This window comes from Myodes glareolus, chromosome 1 (assembly GCF_982192425.1).
Source record: "Myodes glareolus chromosome 1, mMyoGla1.1, whole genome shotgun sequence".
Taxonomy (NCBI): Eukaryota; Metazoa; Chordata; class Mammalia; order Rodentia; family Cricetidae; genus Myodes; species Myodes glareolus.
In genome coordinates, this window is record NC_142026.1 from 53,525,219 (window position 1) to 53,539,909 (window position 14,691).

The 14,691-nt window shown below is 46.2% G+C and overlaps 1 long non-coding RNA gene across 1 annotated transcript; it reads right to left on the reverse strand.

Moving 5' to 3' along the window:
• Positions 1-6,144: 6,144 nt before the first annotated feature.
• LOC125409631 (uncharacterized) lies at positions 6,145-14,079 on the reverse strand. Its single transcript, XR_007234846.3, has 3 exons — positions 13,530-14,079; positions 11,343-11,418; positions 6,145-8,966 (listed from the first exon to the last, which is right to left on the reverse strand). It is a non-coding gene; the product is annotated as an uncharacterized LOC125409631 (long non-coding RNA).
• Positions 14,080-14,691: the final 612 nt, after the last annotated feature.

A 14,691-nucleotide genomic window follows, 5' to 3' on the forward strand; every position in this document is an offset into this window, starting at 1 on the left:
TTTCTGAACAACTTAAGTTTTGGGGGAACTGAGATTCTTTGAAACTCTATTAATCTCCAGCAAGGGTGACAACTCATTGCAGACGACATCACCGCCTTCTACTAGGTGCCATCTCTCAGCATCTCCATAATTTCCATAGGAGAAGCAAGTTCCTAGGCCTGAGCCTTTGGAGGACACTCAAATAATATCCACAGCAGCATCTTTCCATGGGTTTTTTTGTTTTTGTTTTTGTTTTGAGACAGGGTCCCACTGTGTAGCCCTGGCCTCATAGAGATCCCTCTGACTCCTGAGGACTGGGATTAAAGGCATGTGCCGTCTCTCTCCTCCAGGGCTTTAGGTGCTATTTGCTGATCAGTCCTAAACTGTGTCTTCAGCCCAGGTGCTGCATGGGAACGCCGCTTCTCAGCACCCAGCCAGGCCACCTGTCCATCTCACAGATGCTATCTCAGAGTCGACACCTCTGAGCCTGGAGCGTGTTTGCATTCCAATCTGCTCCTTTCCAATTAGCTAATAAAACCAGCCTCCACCCCTGCTCCTCCCTCGCTGGTCCTGTCGTATTCCTCAGGTCTCTACTGGCTGCCTTCAGTCAGACCCCAGAACCCCCTAAGAAGGCCACAGAGTTATGAACTGTCCCATTGCTTAATCCATTCACAAAGTCAGAGTTCTCAGATGAGCCGGTCAATGCCAGCCAAGCCCCCAGTGCCTGAGCCTATGGAGGGTCCTTCACATTCACGCCAGCTTAGAAAGGGGAGGGGGACAGGCTTGTCTCCAGATACACTGAGACAATCTGATCATTTGCTGAGCTAAATGGGAACTAGGAAATATTTGCTCAACACAACTATATATTTATGTAGCCATATATATACATATATTCATGTATGTGTGTGCATATAGTCACATATGTGTGTGCATATATGCATATGTATTATGTCATACAGTCAGTGCTGGGGATTGAACCAGACCCATATTCATGCAAAACCATCATTCTCCTACTGAGCTAAGCCCTTAGCCTATACTTTCCCTTTCTATTTTGACACAGGGTCTCACTAAATTGCTTAAGTTGACCTGGAACTCACTCTATAGTCCAGGCATGTCTCAGACTTGTGATACTCCTGCCTCACCCTCTCACAAGAAGATGAAACGACAGGCACACATTCTTATGCCTAACTACTCACGCACGCACGTGCATGAGCAAACACACACATGCTAATTTAAAAAGAGAGACAGAGACAGAGACTGAGCTCCCTACTGCTCCTCAATGGATCTGTAGAAAGAATGACCTTTCCCTCCATTAAGACAAACTGCTTTTAGTGCAGAGGGCTCCAAAAACAGCACTTCCTGGGTTTCTGGTCTAGTTAGTCCGCATCTTGTGTAGCCTGGTATGGATGGCATGGGTCTAATATTGAGCTCAGACTCTTCTCCCAAAGAGGCTTTCCCGTGTGTCTAATATATTTTGCCTACTTAAGACACCATCAGATTTCCGTGTGGGTTTGGACCGTGATGTGTCAGTATGTAGAGGGAAACAGATGACCCAGGCCATCCCTCGGAACTCAGGTCTTGAGCTAATTCCTCCATTCTTTTAATAGCTCTGGTTCCTCTTTGCAATCTGCCAGCCTTTTCTCTACATTCCTGTGGTAGAAAGCAGCAATGAAGCACAGTTTTTTTTTTAGGAGGGTGTCCTGCTATACTTCCCTCATCTCTGAGGCCGGAGCCTGCTGCTGGCTCTCTTGGGCTAGCAGCTACTTACTGTCCTCCTGCGGTGGCCTTTGCAGTGTCTCTGCCGGCCGTGATGCCAGCAAACCTGGCACTTTCAGCACCCCATGCACTGTGTTTTCCCCTTTGAGAGTCGCTCTCACTGTAGCCCAGGCTGGCCCAGAACTCACTCTGTTAAACCAAGCCAACCTTGAACTTGAGTGTTTCTTCTGCCTCTGCCTTCTGAATGCTGGAATTTGTGGGCTAACGCCACCAGACTTGCCTTACATTGCGTTCTATGAATCCACACTTTGCAAATCCATCACTGGCAAGTCTTGAACTGTCCTGGTCCACATAACCAGGAGAACCATAGCCATTGTTTTCTTTGTTCTGTTTTGTTTTGTTTTTAGACAAGGAAGTGTTGGCAAGAGTGTAGGGAATTGGAGGCATTCACACAGTAATAGCGAGAATGTAAAATGATGCCCCCAGCCCGGAGAAAGCTATGATAGTTCCTCAAAAGTTAAAAATAGAATTCCCCGGGGCTGGAGAGATGGCTCCATGGTTGGGAGCATGCACATTATTACTTCTCCAAGGACCCAGACTTGGTTTCAAGCACCCATGTCAAATAGCTCACAACTTATTGTAACTTCAGCTCCAGGAGATCAAATACCCCCCGCCACGGCTTCCACAGGCATGCACACATGTGCATGCATTTATACACACACACACACACACACACACACACACATACACACACACGAAATAACTTGTTAAGTAGAAATTTTGTAGGACCAGCAACTTGCATATATATCCAAGAGAACTGGAAACAAGGTCTCAAAAATGTTTCTGTTCATGCTTGTTCAAAGCAACATTATTCATAGAAGCCAGATGTTGTGAGCCACTCTAGTGTCCACTGACAACTGATCAACAAAAAGTTGAGAAGCCACATGGCAATATCAATAAGCCGCAAAAAGGAAGTGAACGCTTTCTGTTTGTTTGCACTGGGTGTCACCCAAGGGCTGGCCTCCAACCTCAAGCCTCCTGCCTCAGCCTCCGAGTGTTGGGATTACAGGCTTGTGCCACAACAGCCTACAGGAAGAAGAGGCAGGGATTGCTACGGTGTGGATGAAATCTGAGGACACTGTGCTAAGCAAAATGAGCAGCCTGCAACACAGCAATGCCTCCCCCTGGGGGCCCCTAATGGTCAAGCTCACAGAAACAGCAAGTAGGGAGACGCATGCTGGGGTGGGGAAGAGCGGGAAGCTGGTGTTCACTGGGCTCAGTTTCTGTTTTAAAACATGAAAAGATTTTTATTTTCCCTTTAAGTTTTGTTTTGTTGTAAAGATTTAATTATTGTTTGTGTGTGTGTGTGTGTGTGTGTGTGTGTGTGTGTGTGTGTGCATGTGGATGTCCCAGGAAGACACAAGAGGGCACCAGACACCCTGGAGCTGGTATTCCACTCAGTTGTGAGCCATCTGACATGGGGACTGGGAACCAAACTTGGGACCTCCTAGAGCAGCAGATGTTTTTAACAGCTGAGTGTAGCACGGATAATAAAAACCCAGAGACAGATATTGGGGTTCAACCTGAAGATCAGAAAAGCAAAAGAAGCCGAGCCACTAGAGAGCTCTTACCTCTTTGAAATCTTCAGACTGAAAGAGAGCGAATTCCTGTTTCATCCAGCCTTACATTCCTCTCTAGTGCTGGGATTAAAGGTGTGCACCACCACCATCTGGCCTCTATGCCTAACTAGTGTGGCTGCTGGGATTAAAGGTGTGTGCCACCACTGCCTGGCCTGTATAGCTGACTAGTGTGATTGCTTTGCACTGACCTTCAGGCAAGCCTTATTTATTAAAATACAAATGAAATATCATTACAACTGAGCCATCTCTCCAGTCCCCAACGTTTCTACATTTTTTTTAAAAGATAGTAGAACATGGATACAAGGCCTATTTTTCCTCCTCTCTTCCCTCCCTCTCATCATCATCCCTCCTCCTCATCTCTCCTCCTCCTCATCCCTCCTTCTCTTAATACCTCCTTATCTTTCCTCCTCATCCCTCCTCCTCCTCATTCCACTTCTTTGTTATTGTTTTGAAACAAGGTGGCACTGTATAACCCAGACAAGCCTTGAACTCATGATCTGTCTGATGGATGCTTGGATTACAACTATGTGCCACCGTGCCTGGATCATTCATTCAATTTATACATTGTATTGTGTGGTTGTTTGGCTTGCATATATACTAGTCTGTGATGACTAGTTTTATGTCAACTTGACACAAGCCTGTGGAGCATTTTCTTAATTATTGATTGATGGTGGAGGGCACATCCTATTGTGCATGGGGACATCCCTTGGCTGGCAGTTATGGTATCTATAAGAAAGCAGGCTCTGCCGGATGGTGGTGGCTCATGCCTTTAATCCCAGCACTTGGGAGGCAGAGGCGGGTGGATCTCTGTGAGGTCAAGGCCAGCCTGATCTACAAGAGCTAGTTCCATGACAGGATTCAAAGCTACAGAGAAACCCTGTCACGAAAAAAGAAAGAAAGAAAGAAAGAAAGAAAGAAAGAAAGAAAGAAAGAAAGAAAGAAAGAAAGAAAGAAAAAAGAAAGGAAAAAAGCAGGCTGAGCAAGCCAGTAAGCAACTCCCCTCCATGGCCTCTGCATCAGCTCCTGCCTCCAGGTTCCTGCCTTGCTTGAGTTCCTGTCCTGAGTTCCTTCAGGGATGAACAGGGACAGGGGAGTATAAGCTAAATAAATCCTTTCCTCCCCCAAGTTGCTTTGGTCATGGAGAGGTTTCATCACAGCAATAGTAACCCTAACTAAGACAATGTCTATTCTTCACGTGTGCCTGGTGCTTAAGGTGACATCACGGCATATATTATTTGTACAAGGCCGGTCCAGGCCTTGCCTTTCTGTGGTCTGTTTCATCTTATCCTGCCAAGGGACAACTTAGCTAATTGCCTTATAGTACATATTGGGATCTTTCTGGCCTTACCAATTTACAAGCAACAGAAGTGGTGTGTGGTTAATTTAAATGAATTTGAAGAAACTCATGGACTCCAAGGAAATACTTGTAGCCCTGAAGAGTGCAGTAACCAGAGAAACAGCTTCCTACTGTGCGGGCTTTTTTTTTGTTTTGTTTTGTTTGTTTTGGTTTGGTTTGATTTTTCCGAGACAGGGTTTCTCTGTAGCTTTGGCGTCTATCCTGGAACTATCTCTTGTAGACCAGGCTGACTTTGAACTCACAGAGATCCACCTGCCTCTGTCTCCCAAATACTGGGATTAAAGGCATACACCACCACCTCCCGGCAGCTGTGCAGGTTTTTCATTTCATGTAACTACCCGTCACTCCTGGCTGTTATTCGGGGGCCACTGAAGTCCCCATTCAGAAAGTCCCCGCCTATGTCTGTGTTGAAGTTTTCCCCATTAGCTCTCAGAAATTGAGTTTTACACTAGAATTCGTCCTGAGTTGAGTTTTGTTCGGAGTAAGAGATGAGATTCAATCTTCCACACATGGACATCCAAAGTTTCCAGCATCATTTGTCAGGAAGCTGTCCTTTCTCCAGTGCATGAGATTCAGACGCACAAGCCATGCGGCTTTATTTCTGCCCGGCTGTCTACTCCGCTGGTCCCCATATCTGCATCTGTGCCAGCATCAGGCTGGTTTATACGCATCAGCATCAGGCGGTTCAACAGTGCAGTGTGAAATCAGATTCTGGGATCTGTCCAGTATTGCTTTTGGCTTTTGGCTGCTTGGGGTCTTTTGTATTACCAAGCTAATTCCTGGATTGTCTGACTTCACACGTTTTTAGGGAAAGAAGACAGAAGAAGCTGAATTATAGAATAACTTTGAAACATCTCCCTTTCTGGTGTCATTACTGTACGTGATCTTAGTTCTTCGGGTTTTACAACGCAGACAGTCTTTTAAGTCAATGATTTACAGATTGGATTAAGTATACACCACCAGTTAGGATAAATATTCATTTCCCCAGTCAATTAAAAGTAGGATTGTCCTAACAACTCTAGGCTGCTGGGGAATCTGTTCTTTGGAATCTCTACCTGTTTTCTTCTCCCTCCTCCTCTCCCCTCCCCCTCCCTGCATCCCCCTTTTTCTCCCCTCCATCTCTGCACCCCTCTCCTCTCCCCTCCCCTTCTCTGTATCCCCTCTTCTTTCCCTTCCCTACACCCCGTCCCCTCCCCCCGTACCCTCTTTCCTCTCCCCTCCCCTTCTGCCCCCCCTTCTTGCTCTTTGTCACTTTTTATCCTATACTCATAGATAACTTTGATAACTTCCAAAGTGAGGTAAACTCTTGACCATCCTCCTAATGGTGAGCTTAACAAACTCAGGATGACTTTCAGGTGTCATGCCTGAAGTCGTAAGAACATCTCCAACCACATGTGGATTCCTGACCCATAGGAGAAGCGTGACATAATAAATGTTTTCGTGTAAGCGGTGAAATGTGAGTGAATTTATTCTGTAGAAATAGAAAATAAACATGTCGCATATGATTCTGTTTGACCAACAAATACAAACAGAAGCAAAGCTCTCTGCAGCCTGGAGGTCAGGACACAGCGTGCTTACGGCGGTGCAGTCTGCAACACTCAACCATGTGGAGGCCACTGAGCTCCATGGAGACATGGACAGAGAGACAAAGCGGAACACACATAGAAGATAGTCTGACTCAGCTGTAAAGGATGAAACTGTTGGGGATGGAGAGATTGCTCAGCGGTTATGAGTGCTTTTTGCTCCTCCAGAGGACCCAAGTTCAGTTCCCAGCACCCACGTGGGGTGGCTCACAACCTTCTGTAACTGCAGCTGCAGAGGAAGGGCGTCCTCTTCCGGACTCCAGCACTGCGCCTGTGCGCACCTACAGACACACAGCACACTCTTACATACATCATTTGAACATAAAGATAAGTTTTAAAATGTTTTAAATAATGAAATTATGTAAATTGTGGGGGAAGCGGTTATCTCTAAGGTAGATATCGGCATCCTGCCTTTGGGCAGGAACCTAAACTGAATCCTTCTGAATCTGGGCTTCTCAGCCACCATACTCATGTGAGTTGCTTCCTTATAATTTACCTATTTATACACACGTGTGCACGCACCTTAGGCTAGGTCCTATTTTTAGAACTCTAGTGAAGTATGATATATTTTAATAAACATTTAAAAAATTGCTTGGTCAGGGGGTCTCTTTGTGTAGCCCTGGCTGGCCTGGAACTTATTCTGTAAACCAGACTGGCCTTGAACTCACAGAGATCCACCTGCCTCTGCCTCTGAGTGCCAGGATGCTTGTGCCACCAGCCTGGTTTAATAATTATTAATTATTTAATAATATTTGTTAATTATTTAATAATAATTGTTAACAGTTAATAGTTGTTGGATTAATTGCTCAAGAAAATAGCCTCAAGGAAAATCTCACCAATAAACAGGACAGAATCTCAAAAAAGCTTGAGGAGAAAGCACACTGTCTTTAAAAGGAATCATAAATTTGGTCCATTAGCTAAGAAGGAAGATAATACAGAAGGAAGGTTAGGCATACCTGCGGCAGCCCCTCCCACTCCCACACCGACAGGCTCCCTGCTGAGACACTGTGAACCCATAGTTTACAGACTTCAGGAGATTAGGATTTCTCACCTGGGAAGTGAGTTCACATCAAACTGAGTGTGGCTGGCCCCACCCCTTCCCTGCCATGGCCTGGGAATCAGAGAGCCCAGCTGTGGACTTGTGCTTTGAAACCCCCTTGTTCTGAGGACTAGCGTTGGGGCCTGAATTCTCTCCTCTGAGGCCCCACCATGCTATCTATATCTGATGCTGGGGCCTGAACTCTGTTGAGATTCTTGCCTATCTGTCGGTCTGTCTGTGACACTAATAGCTCCTCTAATAAACTTCTCAACCCCCCCAGTAATCTAGGTCAGTGTCCCCTTGCACCTCATATCCAAGGCTGCGCTCCTGAAGTGGGGACAGGGTTTCACTACATAAACCAAGTGAGCCTCGAACCTGAGACCCTCTCTACCCCTGTCTCGTAAGGACTAGGATTAGAGGTGTGTCACCACATCTGGAGGATAATGTCCTCAATAAGCTAAAAGCAGATCATCGCCAACCTATATCCAGTGACGGTAAGCTTCAGAGAGAAAGCTGAGAAACGGTGGATGTGGTGACTCACACCTGGAATCCCAGCACCCAGGCGGCAGGGGCAGGAGAATGGAGAGTTTGAGGCCTGCTTGGATCACAGACAGCTCAGTCTCCAGAAAGGGGGGGGGGCACTGAGTGGAGTGTTTAGATAATGCTTAGAGAGTCAGTAACTGGGGGAGTTAGCTACTTGTGCAAGTGGCCACAGAAGGCACAAAACATGCTAAAAGCAGTTATCCGAGCCAGGGAAAACTGATTAAGGAATAAAACCACTGGCTTATTTAGTGGCACGTATCTTTAACCCCAGCATTTAGGAGGCTGAGGCGAATGGCTCTTTGAGTTTGAGGCCAGCCTGGTCTACAAAGTGAGACCTAGTCTCTAAGCAAATACTGGCTGTATAAAACAAAGATGATGACATCGGTATTTATAAACACATAATACCAAAATATTTGCTCTGAAGCCAGGTGTAGTAGTGAACACCTTTAATTCCAACACTCGGGAGGCAGAGTTCTAGGATAGTCGGGGCTATATAGAGAAACTGTCTTAAAAGAAAAACAAAAACAAACAAACCCCGAAAAAACGTAGCCAAGCGCACGCGCGCACACACGCGCGCGCGCGCGCGCACACACACACACACACACACACACACACACACACACGAGTATACCAATGTCACAAAATGGTCTAGGGAATTTTACAAGAAGCAAAACCAGACCGCAGTTGGAGCAATCTACTCTCGAAGCTAAGCCTGACGGTTCATTCTGGGACCGAGGGAGCGAGGAAGGGAAGGAAATCAACAGAACACATGTTGGGTCTGGGGCATAGCTCAGGGGCAGAGCGCCCGCCTGGCCGAAGCAGTGCAGAATCCCAGCAGTGCAAAAACAAACGAAAAGCGCACGCGCCAACAAATTATCACTGAGTCACTGGATCAGGAACGTGGGGAGCCAGCGCGGAGCACGCTGCTCTGAGTTCATCCCACATGAAGAGAACAGAAACCGGGGTATTTACCCGGCAACTGCGGTCACTAATTGATGGGGCGCAACTCCAGGAAGTTTTTCATTTCTCGGCTCTTCCAATCTGCTCCGTGCTCCTCGCGCAGCATCCAGAGAAGCCCTCAGGAGTAGTTGAGTCACAGATGGAGGGAGCTGTAAATTAAGCCAACATGTAAGGGAGTGGTCAGTGCCAAGGGATCTCAGTGGGGTGTGGAACGCATCCACCACAGGGGAAGAGCGCAACAAAGTAGTCCAATCTATTTTTAATTATCTTGGAAGAGCTCCCTGAATTAATTAGAAACTGTTCATATTATGATCTTAAAGTTCTAAGATGTATTTTTAGGATTGATTATTTATTTATTTATTTGTGTGTGTGTGCGTGTGCGTGTGCGTGTGCGTGCCCCAGCATTCGTGCACGCAGAAGCTCGTCGAAGCCAGAAGAGGGTGTTGAGTTCCCCCTGGAACTACGGGCAATCGTGATCTGCCACGTGGGTGCTGGAAACTGATCCTGGGCATTCTGCAAGAGTCGTAAGCGATCTTAAATGATGAGCAATTTAATTAGTGGATGAAAATGTTCAAGCCAGACATGGAGGCTCAGGGATTTAATCCCAGGACTTGAGAGGCAGAGGCACATGAATCTCAGTGAATTCAAGATCAGCCTGGTCTACAAAGTAAGACACTGTCTCAAAAATATGAAACTATATACACCCACGTGCACGTGCGCGCGCGCACACACACACACAGACAGAAGGAGAGAGAGACATGGGTAGGGAAGGATACGATAAGGAATCTGAGAATATTTTTATGCATATAAATACGGGAATTCAAATACAATCCAGAAAAAAACCATAATCCATTAAAAGTGAGCAAACCCCGAGTGACGTCACATCTACTGAATGAGTCGAGTGAGTGATTTCATCCCTTCCTAGAACTGATACACCACGTCCAGGCGGTGGCCCCACTAAGCAGTCAAGGACAGTAAATATTTGTTTTTCCAGGAACTGCTAATAGGGGACACCGGCCAACAGCTAGAGGACAGGGTAGCCTTTAACCCTACAGGCTCACCTCGGCTTGGTAGTTGCTGTTTGCTTTCTTTTGAGGCAGGGTCACAAGATCTATCCCAGGCTGGCCTTGAACTTTCAGCAATCCTCCTGCCCCAGCTCCCCCCACCCCCAGTGTTGAGATTCAAGGCACGTACCATCCTTGGTATTTTAAACAAATGGTCATTTCCCAGGACAATCTAACAAAGTGGAAAATCATGTGATTACCTCAATAGACACTGCACAGGTATGTAAAACAAACAAAAATCCCAGTACTCATTCATGGTAAACTTTCTGTCATAGTTAGCTTCAGTCACCAACTTGACAGACCTGGGAAGAGGAAACGTCAGCTGAGGAAATAACTCCATCAGAATAGATGGTAGGCAGGTCTGGAGGGGCTTTTCTAGTTCGCTAATAAAGGAGGGCCCAGCCCACTGTGGGTGGTACCATCCCTAGGTAGGTGAGTCTGCTCTGTGCAACAAAGACACCTGAATGTGAGCCACGGAAAGCAAGCCTGTAAGCAGTGTTCCTCCATGGCTTCAGTTCCCGGTTCCAGGTTCCTGCCTCGGTGTCCCTTAATGAAGGAAGCTACAGAAGCCAAATAAATCCCAAGTTGCTTTGGGTCAGTGTTTGATTACTGCAAGAGAAAACCAACTGGGAAATTTTCCTCCTAGCGTAAACATAAATGCAAGGTTGTAGGATGCCTAAAACTACCTATAAAATAGGAACCAACAAAACAAGGAAACTTCCCTCAGCAGCCAGGAAGATGTGGAAGGGAAGTGTATTGTCTGTTATGTGTCCATTTGATCGCACTGCACTGGTGCATCCAGGCAATGCAAAAGGAAAGGAAAGAAAGCAAAGAGGCAGAAAACGTGTGGCAGCACATGCCTGTGAGTCTGGCTCTGCGGAAGCCAAGGCAGGGAGATTACTGCTAATTAGAGGCCAGCCTGAGCTACTTTGCCTCTATAAAGGCAGGGGCTGTTGGAGATAGCTCAGTTAGTAAAATGCTTGCCATATAAGCGTTAAGTACAATCTTCAGGATCGAAGAAACAAACAAGCATGTGGTCCCTCGGGTTTGTAATCACAGGGATGAGGAGGCAGGGTGGGGGTTAGGGGTGGGGGCTTCTGGGGCTCTCTGGCCAGCTTAGCATACTTAGTAAGTTTCAGGCTGATGAAAGACTGTCTCAGAAACAAACAAACAAAAAATTAAGGTGGATGACACCTGAGAATCAACCTTTGCCCTCCACATGCATGCACACACACAGGCACCTGCATACCCATCAACATACATGCACACACACAGGCACCTGCATACCCATCAACATACATGCACACACACAGGCACCTGCATGCCCATCAACATACATGTATACACATGCATACAAGGTATAAGGATGGAAAAAGAAATGAAACTGCTATTGTTTACAGTGATGTGGCAAAGGTCGTTGCAACCAGGTCTGATAACCTGTGTTTCATCTCTAGGACTCACATGGCAGAAGGAGAGAACGGACTCCTACAAGTTGTCCTCTGACCTCCACCTGCACGCTATGACATAGGTGCCCCCTCTGAAAAATAAATAAATGCAAAACATTTAAAACCCTATCTTCATATGGTCACATTTGAGTTTTGTTCTTTGCTCTGCTCTGCTTTGTTTTAGGGATTGGACCCGGGGTGTTACAAATGCTATGCACCTCTTAGGTATAACTCCAGTTCTTGTCTAACTTTTGATTTTGAGACCTCCACATTCACACATGAGCGGTGGCATGGCCACACACATCCCCACGCATGATAATAAATTAAGTTAAAAAAAAAAACAGAAGAGCAGGGCGTGCACGCTTTTAATCCCAGCACTCAGGAAGCAGAGGCAGGCGGATCTCTGTGAGTTTGAGACCAGCTTGGTCTACATAGTGGGCTCCAGGCCAGTCAGGGCTGTACAGAAAGACCGTCTCGAAAGGAGAAAAAGCAGTTCCTTGATCCAGTACTTAGCCTGTGATATTGGAGAGAGGTGCAATTTTCCTTTTCATATGAGCTCATTAAAATAAATAATAAATGCCGGGTGGTGGTGATGGTGGTCCACACCTTTAATCCCAGCACTTACGAGGCAGATGCAGGTGGATCTCTGTGAGTTCGAGGCCAGCCTGGTTTTTACAGAGCTAGTTCCGGGACAGTCAGGGCTATACAGAGAAACCCTCTCTTGAAAAACCAAGATAGATAGATAGTAGATAGATAGATAGATAGATAGATAGATAGATAGATAGATAGATGATAGATAGATAGATAGATGATAGATAGATATATAGATGATAGATAGATAGATAGATGATAGATAGATAGGTAGATAGATAGATAGATAGATAGACAGGTAGATAGATAGATAGATAAATAGATAGATAGATGATAGATAGATGATAGATAGATAGATAGATAGATAGATAGATAGATAGATAGATGATAGATAGACAGACAGACAGATAGATGGCATCAAACTAGCCTGATTCTGGTCTACACAAAATTAAAAGCAAGCAAACACCCTTGTCAGGACAATCCTAATGTCCCCATTGTCAGGAATTCGAATCGAGTGTATTAGACCCAAGCTCCCAACAGCATTTCTAGCTAACACTACCATGAACAGTTTGCAAAATTCCCCCTTCAGAGACCACACTTTGGGGGCTGGAGATGCAGCTTAATTGGCAGAGTGCTTACCCAGTACCCACGAAACCCTAGGTTCAAGGCCCAGCACAGCATGAAGCCAGGTGTGGCAGCACCTGGAAGGGTCAAAATGCTGGGGAGGTAGAGGCAGGAGGGCTGAAGTTCAAGGTCATCCCCAGCTATGTAGTGTTCAAAGCCAGCTTGGGTACCTGCGATTCTGCTTCAACAACAGCCACAAAGCTAACTTTCGTGGTTAAAGAAACATCAACTGTTCTGTTCTCAGAAAGCATAGCTAAGAGATTACCTGAGAGTTACAGGTGCCAACCGTCCGTGCATTAAAACAATCTGCTTGTAATTTCCCCACAGCAACAGACTCGGGCATTGTGAACGCAGGACGGTATGTCCTGCAGTTAATTTATGCAATTATGATTTAATGCCGCATCTGTCCGCTTGTTTACATCTCCCTGGGCTGCAAATGGCATCATGTGGTCATGTACAGCATCTGCACGTTTCCATTTTGATCAACTGTAGCCTTTTACAGCCTCTGAATGTATTTTTTGCAGTAGCTGATAAGCATCACTTCCCCTACAAATATTTTTTTTTTAATCTTTTTCTTAATGTTTTCACGTTACTGAAAAATCTCTGATCACCACTACCCAAATCCACTCTTAGTAGGCCCACACCAATCAAACCTGGGCTTCTCAAGTGTCAACTGTATTCTTTATTATGGAATTGAGGAGAGAGATTTCAGAAGAAGAAGGGGGGGGGGAGCAACCTGGGGGAAAACAAGACAAGAATAGACCCGACAACTACCCAGATGTGATTCCGATCCCCGAGGAATCCAAAACTAATTTTCACCATGGGTCTCCCTTAAAAGACGCCGTTTCCTTTATCCCCCCATGGATTAGTTAGGCGGATTCGGGCTTTGGGTGTCCCAGAGCTAGCTGAGTCTGCAGTTGCTATGCCCAAACCCCTCTGTTGCTAGTCCCGGTTACCATAGAAACCTGTAATCAAAAACAACCCTTACCCTCTTCTTCCTTATCCCAGGGGGCAGAGCTGAGCGCTTCAAGCTGCAGCTTTGGATAGCACCGTCGCGGGGGTGGGTGGGAGTGGGCGTAGGGGTGAGTGAAACTGAGCGAATTGCTGATTTACCCTGGACTCTTAACCGGATTTGGCATCTGCGGACCTCATGTGATTCCAGCCGAATTCTGTATCAAAACCAGCTTCGTTTTCTTCTTTTTCTCACCACAATCCTGGATTAATGAATACCCGAGTAATCACAGGTGGGGATTTCCTACCCAGCTGGTGCTTCTTGGCTCGAGGCCCGGCCCTTCCGCCCTCCACCTAAGGAGAACGGCATCCTGGCAGGTCTCACGGGAGTTTTTGGAAGAAGGCGTAGCAGCTACTAAAACCCGTCCGTCCGCGAGCAAGAGAGCACGCTCTATTCCCGGGTGCTTCCTGAGAGCTCTTGTTTGGACAAGTTTTAGACCGATGAGCCCTGTAAAATAATAATAATAGTTCGGGCTGGAGTGATGGTCAAGGCACTTTGGCAGCGGATGTGAACTCGGTCGGATCGCAGTACCAACGTGAGGCGGTTAAAATAATAGTAATAATTTGCTAAGAAGGTAGCAGCTTCGGTGAATATTATTTAAATTTCAGATCTTATGTAAAATCCACCGCGGTGACCCCCCCTCTCGTGTGTGTGTGTGTGTGTGTGTGTGTGTGTGTGTGTGTGTGTATTGGTATACAGAGAGACTCATCTGGGAGGTGGAGGCTGGAGGATCAGAAGTTCAAGGCGATCCTTAGCTACATGAGACCCTGTCTCAAAAAACATAAGGGCTGATGAGATGGCATAGGGATAAAGGTGCTAGAATTCGAACCCAGGGAACACACACAGTTGGCAGGAGAGAATTAACTCTTGAAAGTTAACTCTGCCCTCCACTCTCATGCTGAGGCACACGAACACCCCCACACTAAATAAGTAAATACATGCAATGAAAAATTTATTTATTTATTTATTTATTTGTTTTTCGAGACAGGGTTTCTCTGTGTCCTGACTGTCTTGGAACTTGCTTGGTTGACCAAGCTAGCCTCGAACTCACTGAGATCCGCCTGCCTCTGCCTCCTGAGAGCTGAGATTAAAGGTGTGCTACATCACCTGGCTACCTGGTTTTTTAGGCAGGGTCTTT